This window comes from Neomonachus schauinslandi, chromosome 10 (assembly GCF_002201575.2).
Source record: "Neomonachus schauinslandi chromosome 10, ASM220157v2, whole genome shotgun sequence".
In the NCBI taxonomy this organism is placed as follows: domain Eukaryota; kingdom Metazoa; phylum Chordata; class Mammalia; order Carnivora; family Phocidae; genus Neomonachus; species Neomonachus schauinslandi.
Genome location: NC_058412.1, coordinates 114,913,804 through 114,927,061, shown reverse-complemented (window position 1 = coordinate 114,927,061; position 13,258 = coordinate 114,913,804). Strand labels below are relative to the sequence as shown.

The 13,258-nt window shown below is 41.0% G+C and overlaps 1 protein-coding gene across 1 annotated transcript in view; it reads left to right on the top strand.

Moving 5' to 3' along the window:
- The first annotated feature begins 924 nt into the window (after nt 1-924).
- Nucleotides 925-13,258, top strand: part of LOC110579348 (ubiquinol-cytochrome-c reductase complex assembly factor 1) — a 92,963-nt gene continuing 80,629 nt past the window's right edge. Inside the window, exon 1 of the mRNA XM_044918601.1 lies at nt 925-947. The gene's annotated coding sequence lies outside the window, so the exon portion shown is untranslated. The remainder of the gene's footprint in view (nt 948-13,258) is intronic.

Here is a 13,258-nt window from a genome sequence, read left to right as displayed (position 1 = left end):
AATTATTTAATTTTTTCATTGGTTTACTAGACTTTTGCATGCCTCCCCCACCAGTCTAGGAGCTCCACAAAGCCATTATCCACACCTGCCTTGTGACCAGCACATAGTGAACATTCACCGGGTCTTTGCTGACTGAATGAAAAGAAGTCCTTGAACATCCTGTCGCTCCGCTCTCAGTCAACCCCCGGGAGCGTCCACCCACACCTTTTCTCCTCTATTGCTCTTGGGATACAATGGAAGAGACGCTCTAGCCAAGGCCATTCTCTCCCACCTCCTTAAGAAACTCCTTGCATCCTTGATTCTTTCTTCTGTCAATACTCAAAGATGTTCCCATGAAACAACCAACCTGCCAGAAACCCCAAAAGTTCCCTTCAGGCCTCAGGTCAGCCCTTGCCGGCCCTCTTCCCCTGACTTTCAGGACTCAGCTGAACACTCTCCTGTGTTCCTCTACAACTCCTTCTCAGGTTCTTTTTTTTAGGGAGCCCTTAAATGTTGGGATCCCCCAAAGTCCTTTTTTTCCCCAACCCCCCAGTGACAAGGGGGAGGGATTCTCGTGAGGGTAGAGTCTGGAAGAGTTCTGACAATGGGGCGCTGAGGAGTGAGGCTGGGTGAAGCGGGGTGGATAAGGAGAGAGCTATGAAAAGCCCGAGGCCACCGGTCAAGGAGGACAGGTGCTGCCGAGAGGACTTGAGCGTCTGTGACGTGTCGTGGGGTGGAAGACCGGAGAGAACGGGAGGCGCGCGCCGGGACCAGGCAGCCTTGCGCTCAGCAGAAAAAAGCGCGCGCTCGTGAGCGCGGTGGCCTCTGTACGCCTGCGCCGCCGTTGCCGGGCACCCGCCGGCGAAAGGACAACATAGGCAAGCGGTGGGGGCCGCGGGGACTCCGGAAGGCCACCCTTTACCCGGAAATGGTTGTAGAGGAACATGGCGTTGCTGGTGCGAGTCCTTGTGAGTGAAGGAGTAAATTGCTGCGGTCGCCCGCTGGGCCCCAGGGTTGGACTCGGAGAGGGCAGGGCGGGAGAAACTGGAGGAAAGTGCAGGAGGGGAGCTTGTGCGGCAGCGAGGCTACGCGACCGCCTCTCTTGCGGGGAAACTGAGGCAGCGTCCTACTTCCCCCTACCGTTTGGCTGTGGCTTCCCCCGCTTTGGAGGAGGGAGAGAGCGACATCGGACCTAAATTTGGCGAAGTTTGCTTTTTCTTAGTCACCTCATGCGACCTCTTTCCCGCAGGGAGAGGCAGCACGTGGGGGCACTGATTGGAGTGTCGGGAGACCTGGGTTCTAGTTTCTCTTCTGTCACTGATGCCCAGTGTGACCTTGGACGAGTCACTTTCGGGCCTTTTCCCGATAGGAAAAACGAAGTTAATCTGCAGTCCCTTTGGTTTCTGAGGTTCTCTGGGTTTGTTTCCGAGATCGGTGAGACGATTCGTAACTGTACAGTTAAGTGGAATACTATTATAGGTTGTTAGGTTGAAAGCTGCACAAAAACCGGGCTCAGATCTGTCGTTTTGACTTTGCCTAGCACAGTGTATGGCACATCATAGGTGTTCAAGAAATATTTATTGAAGGAATTAATGAAGTAAGGAAGGAAGGATTACTAGACTGCTTAAGGGAAACTGCTGCACTTGAGATTCAGTCCTTATCCTTCTCCATACTCTGACATCTGGGAATTCAAGGAGAAAGTGAGCAGAAAAAGGTTAGGAAGATACAGAGCTTAGTTACTAATCATTGAGGGATGGAAGGGTTTATAATTTTAGTGAGTCTTTCAAAAATTGGGTCAAGGACATTGTTTTTCAGAGCAGACACTTTCCATTCCTGCCTCTGGCTATCTTGTGAGTTGTTATTTACACTTAACGTTTCTGATCTTTTTATATATGGTTTACAAGGACTGCTGTTTTACCTCTTGTATTTCTTGTCAGCCTAGCAAAGGCTGCTCAGTAAGTGTTTGAAGAATAATAGCTCATTTAACTTACAGAAAGATTCATTTGGTGAAGTAATTGTTGATGCCAGGGCAGAAGTTGATTCAGATTTGAGAACTGCTGTTGGAAATGGCAACTAGGATGTCCTTATTTAGTTTTTAAGGTGGGTATGTCAGGAAAAAGGTAAAAAGTTTATTGGGCTGTACATCCGAAATGAACACCTTGATTTGTCTTGGAAGTTAGTGGCTGTCCCAGATATATTAAATATTCTTGCCCCCTGAGTGTGTGGACTGTTGCAGGTTTATTCTTGGGTGGTAGCGTCCATTGAAACCACCTAACTGCCCTCTGTTAGTCAGATTTTTTTCTATTTATTCCTTTCTGTTCATCTTTTTAGATAAAAACCAAGTTTAGATAAGGAAAGTCACTTTTACTTTTTTAGGTTTTAAAATCACTTTCACTTTATACTGTGATTGTTTAAAGGCCTCTTATAAGATACAATCTCCCTGGGCGCCTGGGTGGCTCAGATGGTTAAGCATCTGCCTTCGGCTCAGGTCATGATCTCAGGGTCCTGGGATCGAGTCCCGCATCGGGCTCCCTGCTCCTTGGGAGCCTGCTTCTCCCTCTGCCTCTCTCTGTCTCTAATGAATAAGTAAATAAAATCTTAAAAAAAAAAAAAAGATACAATCTCCCTTAGGACTAGTTGAAAGTGGCAGTAAACATGAAAGCAGCAGATATTTATTGAATACCTATTCTGAAGAGGCATTTGCATTAGGTGCTGAGGAATTCACAAATACAGGCAATCTACCTGTCTAGGAGTCTGAAGAGCCTTGGTTGAAAGTTTGGCTCCATTACTTATTGTGAATGTGGCCTTGAGCAAGTCATCTAATTTCTCTGAGCCTCAGATTTTCTTAACAGTAAGTTTGATAGGATTGATCAGAAAATCAGTTGATACAGGTGACATTTAAGTGCTTTTCTTCCCTTCCTTTTAGTTTAGCAACTGTTTTGAGAGTTTACTACATTCTAGGAGCTATCCAAGGGACTGAGGATGAAAAACATACACCTTTCTCTCAAGTTTATAATCTAATAGGAGAGACAGAAAAGAGAACTACTAATACAATACTTGAAATGCTGTGATAGAAGTCTGTACCAGGTGCTACAGGAGCAGAGTAGAGACACATCTAGCCCAGCTTGAGGATAAGCATCCATCAGGGACAGATGCCTGAACTAAATGAGAGCACTAGAGAATGGGAGAGAGCATAGAAGAGAAGCATTAGCTTATGCTACTAATGCCAGACAACCAAGAACTGTACGTGAATCTTTGGCTTGACTCAGGGACACTTATGGGGAAATGGCAGGAGAGGAGTCAGGGCCTTGTGTTTCATGGTTAGGATTAGAGGTTTATCCTGAGGCAGAGGGGAGCCTTTGAAATATTTTAAGCAAGGGAAGATTTATTTTTAATAGAGTTTTTTTCCAAATTTTTGAAATAAATTTATTTATTTATTTATTTTTCAAATAATTTTCAATTTGAAAACAACCCGATCTTCATTTTCAAGTTGTTCTTATGCCTATAATATAAATCACTAAGGTACTTCTATAGGGTGAGACCCTGAGTCTTTCAAATGGACTAAGGGAGGAGGTGCATCATGGGTAAGTTGCAAATGCACACTGAGGAGGTTTGAATGGTGTGCAACCTCATGTGAACTGATAGCAGCCCAGTGTCCAGGCTGGTTTCCTGTGGTCCCCCGTTTGCGCCTGGCCCTGGAGACTGGGTTCTAGGACAAGGTTATGCACTCCCTGACCTTTTGTGACTTGTGCTGCAGATAAGTAGTCTGTGATAGTCATGTGTATATATTGCTTGGCATCATCTGTCAGGCTGTAGATGGCATTTATGTCAAAGCTTCTGTTTTTAGGGCAAAAAAGTTTGTTTTTAAAGGTTTTTTGATACATTTATTTTTTTATTTAAAATTTTAAAGTTAAAGAATAATTGACATACAATAAGTTGTACTTATTTAATTATACAATTTAGTAACTGTTAACATAGATACACACTTGAAAAGCTATCACCACAATAAAAATAATGAACATGTTTCTCACTCTCCAACATTTCTTTGTGTTCTTTTTTTTTAAAGATTTTATTTATTTATTTGAGAGAGAGAGAATGAGAGACAGAGAGCATGAGAGGGAGGAGGGTCAGAGGGAGAAGCAGACTCCCTGCCGAGCAGGGAGCCCAATGTGGGACTTGATTCCGGGACTCCAGGATCATGACCTGAGCCGAAGGCAGTTGCTTAACCAGCTGAGCCACCCAGGCGCCCCTTCTTTGTGTTCTTTTGCAGTCCTTTTCTCCTATTGTTCTCCCCCTGCAACCACCACTGATCAGGGGAACACTTTAGTTTCTTTTCTCATTTTTTATTTTATTTTTAAAAATTTTATTTATTTATTTTTTAAAGCTGTGGTCTTTTTAATTTTATTTTTTTTAAAGTAAGCTCTACACCCAATGTGGGTCTTGAACTCATGACCCTGAGATCAGGAGTTGAATGCTCTACCAACTGAGCCAGCCAGGTGCCTCTCTTCTCTCATTTTTAAATTGAAATTTAAAAATTTTATTTTGAAAGTATAAAAAAGTTTAAAAAAAAAAGAAACTTATCATTGTAAACTCTCATACTCACTATTAGATTTTTGCTTTAATAGATCCCTGTAGCAATTGTGGATGGATCAGTCAGAGGGCTGAGATTCAAGTCCTGGAGGCCAGTCAGAAGCTACTCAAGTAATCCTGGAAGAAGTGAGGAAGGCCTGTACTAAGAGGGAAAAGCGTGGTTAAAGAGGAAGGGATGATTTCAACAGGTATTGAGGAAACCATCTACAGGGCTTGGTGAAAGGTTAGATATTGAGGGTGAGGGAGAGGGATGTCTTAACAGTGAGTCCCCGGTCTGCCTTGGATGACTGAGTTAATATAGCAGTGTCCTTCACTGAGGACTCATATTCAGCTGAGAAGAAGGTGGTGTTTTGTTGTTATTGTTTTTTTTTAGTAGCTAGAGAGTTGGTGTTCAGGAGAGAGTAAGGAAGCTGAGATAAAGGTTGTAGTTGAAATAAGATGTTGATATTTCCTGGGCAAGAATATAGATAGCTAACATTTTTAGGGCATTTATCAGGGTGCCCTGGGTGGCTCAGTGGGTTAAATGCCAGACTCTCGATTTCAGGTAATTCTATGTTTAATTCTTTGAGCATTTGCCATTTTATTTTCCACAGTGGCTGCAGTGTTTACATTCCCACCAAGAAAGCATAAGGGCTCCAGTCCAGTTTCTCCACATCTTTGCTAATGCTTGTTATTTTTCCTTCCTTCCTTCCTTCCTTCCCTCCTTCCTTCCTTCCATAGTGACCATCTTTTTTTTTTAGAGAGTGTGGCTTCCTTCCTTCCTTCTTTCCTTCCTTTCTTCCTTCCTTCCATAGTGACCATCTTTTTTTTTAGAATGTTATCAAATTATATATTTATGCATTGTGTGCCCATCAGCATAGATTTACAATTATTCTTTATGCAGTTGCCTTTTAAATTAAAAATAAAAATGTAAATAAAAAATAATTATAAACAAAAAATATATTCATGCTTTATTTTTTATTTATCTAAGTAGTTACCTTTATCAGTGTACTTTATTTCATCATGTGGATTTGAGTTACTGTAGTGTCAGAGGTCTCATTTCAGCCTGATGTTTTCCCTTTAATATTTGCTGTAGAGCAGGTCCGCTGTTGACAGATTTTCTTAGTTTTTGTTTATTTAGAAAGTCTTAATTTTTCATCTCACTGCCTTCTGTCTTCCATGATTTCTGAGAAGAAATCAGCTGTTAATGTTATCAATGATCTCTTATACATGTTGAATAGCTTTTCCTGCTTTTAAGATTGTATGTCTTTGTCTTTCAACAGCTTGATTATGATATGTCCATTTATAGATCTCTCTGAATTTATGCTACTTGAGTTAGTTGAGCTTCTTGGATTTCTAGATTGATTTTTTCATCAAATTTGGAATGTTTTCTGCCAGTATTTCTTCAAATATTTTTCTGTCCCTCTATTTCTCTCTTGTTTTTCTGAGACTCCCTTTATATGTTGGTACATTGGATGGTATACCATAGTTCTCTGAGGCTCTGTGAATTTTTTTTTTCATTCTTTTTTCTTTCTGTTCCTTAGTATGGATAATCTCAGTTGGCCTGTTCTCATGGTCACTGATTTTCTCTTCTTCAAATCTACTGTTTAACCCCTCTAGTGAAATGTTTATTTATTCTTTTCAACAGAAGAATTTCTATTATTTATTTATTTATTTTATTTATTTGTCAGAGTGAGAAAGAGAGAATGCACAAGCAGGGGGACTGGCAGGCAGAGGGAGGGGGAGAAGCAGGCTCCCCGCTGAGCAGAGAGCCTGACATAGGGCTTGATCCTGGGACCCTGGGATCATGACCTGAGATGAAGGCAGTTGCTTAACTGACTGAGCCACCCAGGCGCCCCAAGAATTTCTGTGTTTTAAAAAAATAATCTCTCTGTTGATATTCTCTATTTGGTGAGACAGCATTCTTATACTCTGCTATAGTTCCTTAGACATGGTTTCCTTTAGATTTTAAACATTTAAAATAGCAGGCTCAAAGTCTTTGTCTAGTTTGTCTAACATCTGAGCTTCCTCAGGGACAGTTTATTTTCTTCAGTTTCTATCAATTTTTTCCCCTTTGTGTATGGACCAGGCTTTTTTGTTTCTTTACATGCTTCATACTTTTTTTTTGGTTAAAAATTGGACATTTTATGGGGTGCCTGGGTGGGTCAGTTGTTAAACGTCTGCCTTTGGCTTAGAGTCCTGGTATTGAGCCCCGCATTGGGCTCCTGCTCCACAGGAGGCCTGCTTCTCCCTCTCCCACTCCCCCTGCTTGTGTTCCCTCTCTCACTGTGTCTCTCTCTGTCAAATGGATAAAATCTTTTTTTTTTTAAGATTTTATTTATTTGACAGAGAGAGACACACTGAGAGAAGGAACACAAGCAGGGGCAGAGAGGGAGGGAGAAGCAGGCTTCCCGCTGAGCAGGGAGCCTGATGCGGGGCTCAATCCCAGGACCCTGGGATCATGACCTGAGCCGAAGGCAGATGCTTAACGTCTGAGCCAACCAGGTGCCCCGGATAAATAAAATCTTTAAAAAACAAAACAAAACAAAAAAACCCTGGGCATTTTAAATAATATAATGTGGCAACTTTGGAAATCAGATCTGTCCTTTCTCAGAATTATTATTTTTCTGTTTAGTGACCTTTCTGAATTCTGTAAAGTCTGTATTCTTTGTTGTGTGGTCTCTGCTCAGTTAGCTTAGTGGTCAAATAAAGATTGGAGACTTCCTTAAATACTTGGAACCAGTAAGTCTCCTGTTTGTTTTTTTTTTTTAAAGATTTTATATATTTATTTGACAGAGAGAGAGAGTTAGTGAGAGCAGGAACACAAGCAGGGGGAGTGGAAGACGGAGAAGCAGGCTTCCTGCCGAGCAGGGAGCCCGCTGTGGGGCTTGATGTGGGGCTCAATCCCAGGACCCTGGGATCATGACCTGAGCCAAAGGCAGACGCTTAACAACTGAGCCACCCAGGTGCCCCATCGTCTCCTGTTTTTTTCTGAGGGACTCTGCACATGTTGGGGCACACCATCAACATTCTGCAGGTTGTTTAACATCTCTGTCTTAAACTTCACTTCCTAAGAGCCTCAAGGTCAACCAGAGGTCTCAGGTCTTTTCTGTTCCTGTACACAGCTCTGTGCATGTGCATGGCCTTCAGATTCACAGGAATATGTCAGACCTTTTCAAAGCCCTTATGAGCTCATTCTCTTGCTTTTCCTTTTAAGCTTTTTTATTAGCCTATTGTTTTTCCCAAGTATTATCCACTACCTCAGGCAGCCATGAAGTTAAACAATTGCCTCTATTTGTTTTCAAGCAACGTTCCTGGGGGCACGTTTTTCATATTGGATGAGTTCCAGCACAGCCTTGCAAATGAAGTCTTCCAAAGAACTACTAACAGATCAAATAGTGCTAGTGCTTTGCAAATAAAGCTTTAAGGAGCATCAACCCCATTCAGAAGTCAACTTTTCTCCAGAGAAGACTAATTCTTTTTAGTGAATATTGCTATTTTGAAACCAAACCTGGATGCTAGATGTACTCATTGCCTCCAGGACCTATCAAGACAGGGATAAGAAGTATATGTAAGTGTATACACATACATAAATACACATCTGTTTCTATATTTATATGTATTAAAAACCCATACCAATTATTCTAAATCCATCCTATACCACAGGGTTTATTGTAGTCTTCTGTGTTTTCATATTTGTTAACTCCTTTCTCTAATAGAAACTCTTAATATTTTTAATAATATATATGCCTATTTGCTCAGTCTTAATGTATTTACTGATTTGCTCAAGTCTTTCCCAGATTTAATCAGTCTTTTAAAGCTTAGATTGGACACCCCAACAAAGTGGGAGGAGGCAGAGTATTCAGTAATTATGCACATTCTCTGCTCCTGCTGTCTGTGTAAGTATCCTATTGTAGCATGCCACTTTGTAACTTGCAGGCAGTTTGCTAAGGTAGTGTTTATCTTTCGGATTATGGAATTGAATTAGTATCCATGGTATTCAGAATACAGGAGCCAGTGGACCTTTGCAGAGTAGTTTTGGTGACTATGGTCGATCTTCATTATTCACAGATTCTGTATGACTGAATTCATTATACTTGCTAAAATTTATTTGTAATCCCAAAATCAATACTCATGGCACTTTTGCGGTCATTTATGGATATGTGCAGAGGAGTGAAAAATTTGAGCTGCAACATGAAAGTTCCTAGCTGAGATAGATACTCTAACTTCTTATTTTAGCTCTTACACTGTAAACAAGTATCCTTTTCACGGTCTATTTAATGTCATGGGTTTTTTTTTTGCATTTTTGTGCTTTGTTGGTTATTTCCCTGTTTAATATGGTCCCCAAATGTTAGTGCCATTTAGTGCTATCTAGTGTTGCTAAGTGCAAGAAGGCTGTGATGTTCCTTAGAAAATTTATGTGTTAGCTAAGTTTTGTTCAGGAGTGAGTTACGGTGCTATTGGCCATGAGTTCAGTGTTAATGAATCAACTATATATGCATATATATACATATGTAATAAAATAAGATGTCTTTAAACAGAAACACACAAGGTTATGTATTGATTGGTTGATGAAAATGTGACCGGAGGCTTGCAGAAACCTAAGCCTGTATTTACCCTAGGAGCAGTGGTTCAGTATTTACTAACTCAGTGTTTGTGTGCACTTTATAAAAGAACACCTTGGGGAATAGGAGAATAGACTCCCTGTAAAGCCTTTTCCAGCTCATGAGTAAGCTGAGGAAAATACTATGTATCTTAAAAACCACATGCGGCAACAGGCTGGTCAGTGGACTGATTAAGGTATAGTTGAAAAATTAGTCTGTCAGAGTATTTTGAAATACAAATGTAAAATCACCAGCAATTTACAATACGCACAGGAAATAAAAACGTGAAACCTGTCTTTAAAATTTTGGTTTTGAAGTGTTGGTGAGGCAAAAAGACAATAAAACCAGTTCCCATTTAATTATGGTGTATATATTATCCTAAGTTAAGGCAGTAATTTTAACCATTGGAAATGGCTATAAATGTTTTCCTAAACTTGGGAGTTGAGGTATGCTAATTGTTATAGGCCTAATATGTCAGTATCTGTAAGAGGGAGAGAAATACTTCCACAAATTTATATTCATTTATAAATATAAATCTGGGAGAGGTGCAGAGGAAAATGGGCCAAATAGAGTCAGTAGAACCAGTACCTGGAGTCTGGGGAGACTTCTCGAAGCTAATGAGCTCATGGGTTGGGTAAGAGGGAAGAAGAGAGTCCCAGAGGAACTGACCAGAAGAGAATTAGCTTGTGTGGAGAGGAGCAGTAATTCCCAAACCAGAGAATCTGAGTCAGGTTTTGGAACTGCTGAATGGAGAATACAAGGCAGGGTATGTAAGTATAAAGTTGAGTCTAGAAGGGTCCAGTTGGTAAAGATCAGGTGTTTAAGTTTGACTAAAAGGGCACTTGGAGGCACTGCAAGCTTTTGAGAAAGGGAATACCAGGTTCAAAACAATATTTTAAGAAAATGGTTCTTGCTGCTATGACAGTTTGCTGTGAAAAGAGAAGCTTATGTACATAATTCAGTAACAATTGTTAAAATGATGCTTTTTTGTGTGTTTTAGATTTTATTTATTTACTTGACAGAGAGAGAGTGAGCGAGCACAAGCAGGGGGAGCTGGAGAGGGAGAAGCAGGCTCCCCGCTGAGCAGGGAGCCCGATGAGGGACTCGATCCCAGGACCCTGGGATCATGACCTGAGCCAAAGCCAGACGCTTAACCATCTGAGCCACCCAGGTGTCCTGTGTTTCAGTGTTCTTGAGGTACTTTTACAAAATGATCCTTGGAACACTCCTGTGAGGTAGCTTTTATTATTCCTGCTTTACGTAAGGGAAAATGGAAGTCCAGAATATTGAGTAACTAGTTCAGGGTCACACAGCTATTTAATAACTGTCTTGGGATTCAAATACCCTTTCTGCTGCACCTCAGTTTCAATTAAGGGTTTGGACAAGAATTGTTGTTGTAGGATTGGAGAAGGAAAGAACAGAGCTGATAGCTTCTTTTTTCTAATAAGAACTGATTTAAAGTATTGGCATAAAACCAAGTAGAACCAAAATTCTAGAGAAAAATTTTGTTGACGTGGGGAAAAAATATGATGAAATGCTTCAGAAAATCTTTCAGAAGTTTGTATTGTTCCTACTTGTAATTTCCCATTACTTTTCTTCCCCTGCTTTGGGCTTGAATCTGCAGAAGTTTATCCCATATTTACATTTTTAGGAAAGGAACATCTAACGTTGAATGATTCTGGCAAATGATTCAGTGTTAATAAACAAAAAGCCAGTAACTGTCTCTTATTTGAATATTATCCCAACAGATCAAATCTCAGCCAAAATAAAATATTTTGAAGCTTTACTTTTCATTTAAAACATAAGGTGTTGTGAGTGGTCTGTTAAAAATAGTTACACAGTTTTGGGGTGCCTGGGTGGCTCAGTCGTTAAGCGTCTGCCTTTGGCTCAGGTCATGATCCCAGGGTCCTGGGATCGAGCCCCGCATCGGGCTCCCTGCTCCGCGGGAAGCCTGCTTCTCCCTCTCCCACTCCCCCTGCTTGTGTTCCCTCTCTTGCTGTGTCTCTCTCTGTCAAATAAATAAAATCTTTTTAAAAAATAAATAAAAACAGTTACACAGTTTTGAAACTGTGAGGCACTTTAGAAAACATCTCTAGGCTTAAAATTCCTATACCTTTCTCCACATCACCCTTACCCTTTCCTGCCTACAGATGAGGAAATGGAGATTCAGATTCAACTTAATATTTATTTGGACATGCTGCAAGGTACATTTGTTGATTTTTCTTAAATCCTGAGAAGTAGGGATTTTTTCTTTATTTTATAGAAGAGGCAACAAAGGCTTGTAGCTCAACAGTGGAGCAAAGAGTCAAATCAGTGCTTTTTGAGTGCAAGTACATGGCTCTTTCCGCAGTACTATGCTGTGTTTTAATTGTTTCAAGACTAGATCATAGAGTGTTAGGAGAGACTTTGGAGATGTTCCTTTTACCCTTTCATCCCATAAATAAGCATGGATTCTGGAGTTGGGCTGCCTGGGTTCAAATCTTAACCCTGTCATTATATTAACTATGTGACCTTGGGAAATTACTTATCCTATCCATACCTCAGTTTCTTTATCCATGAGATAATGGCAATATTCTTAGGTCATTGGGTGGTGATTGTGAGCTTTAAATGAGTTTATATATGTAAAGTACCTAGAAAAGTGCCCAGCACATATCAAGTGCTCATAAGTATTACTAATAATTGCTATGAGGAACCTGTGCATTGTACAGGGTAAACTATTTGTAAAGATCCTATTAGAATAGCTGAGTTTAAACTAGCATCCAGATCTTTGGCTCCTAGTACTGTAGTTTATGTGTTTTTTTTTTTAATTAATTAATTTTTATTTATTTATCTTTTAGAGTGTGTGCACATGCGTATGCACATGAGCGAGGGTTGGGGGTGGGGGGCAGAGGGAGAGGGAGAGAATCTCAAGCAGGTTCCATGCTCAGCATGGAGCCTGAAGTGGGGCTCGCTCTCATCACCCTGAGATCATGACCTGAGCCAAAATCAAGAGTCTGACGCTTAATTTACTGAGCCCCTGGCAAAGGTTTTTAGCAGGTGCCCCTGACAGAGTGTTTTTAAACAATTTATGTATCCAGTTCTCATTGTGGCCCTATAAAGCCTATAGGTCAAGTAGAAAGTAACCCTTGGATCCCTCAAAGTTGGTTCCTAGAATAGAGATCTCCAGTACTGTGTACATGAATGTCATTTATACAGTGGAATGTATTTCAGGTTTGTAAAATAAAGCAGGCTTCTCATTTACAAAACGGAGCTCTTCTTTTCCCCAGCCTAGTCTTTTACTTTGGCCGAGGCCTTTCTGAGGTCATTTAATACCAGAGGGGAAAACTGAACTTCAATCATAACTCTAACAGCCATTTAATCCTCCTCTTTTGTTTTGGAAATCAAATTGGCCTGCTGTGTTTTCCCACCCTAAAAATTTCAGCCCTAGGTTCTTCATCCTTTTGAGGATGATAATGATCCACACGGCTTACTATAAAGGGATTCTGTAAAGATCAGACAAGTCAGTGTTTACAAAAAGGCATTGCAAACTCTTGTTTAAATGATAACCTAATTGTAAAATGCCTGAAGTCTGCTTATTTTGTTACTTTCCTGAGAGGGAACCATGTCCCCCTTTTTGAGTCAGCCATTACTAGAGTTGTTTTGGTTCATGGATCAGGAATAGGCAGGGGTTCATCTTATCCTAAGAGAGATGAGCATGGGGAGGTTTGGTCCTGGTCCTATTTTGGAAGTTCTCTTTTCTTTTTTTTTTTTTTTAAAGATTTTATTTATTTATTTATTTGAGAGAGAGAGTGAGAGAGAGAGAGAGAGCACAAGAGGGGGGAGCGGGAGAGGGAGAAGCAGGCTCCCCGCCGAGCAGGGAGCCCGATGCGGGACTCGATCCAGGGACTCCAGAATCATGACCTGAGCCGAAGGCAGTCGCCCAACCAACTGAGCCACCCAGGCGCCCTCTTTTCTTTTTTTCTTAAAAGATTTCATTTATTTATTTGATGGGGCTCCTGGGTGGCTCAGTCATTAAGCGTCTGCCTTTGGCTCAGGTCATGATCCCAGGGTTCTGGGATTGAGCCCCGCATCGGGCTCCCTGCTCTGCGGGAAGCCTGCTTCTCCCT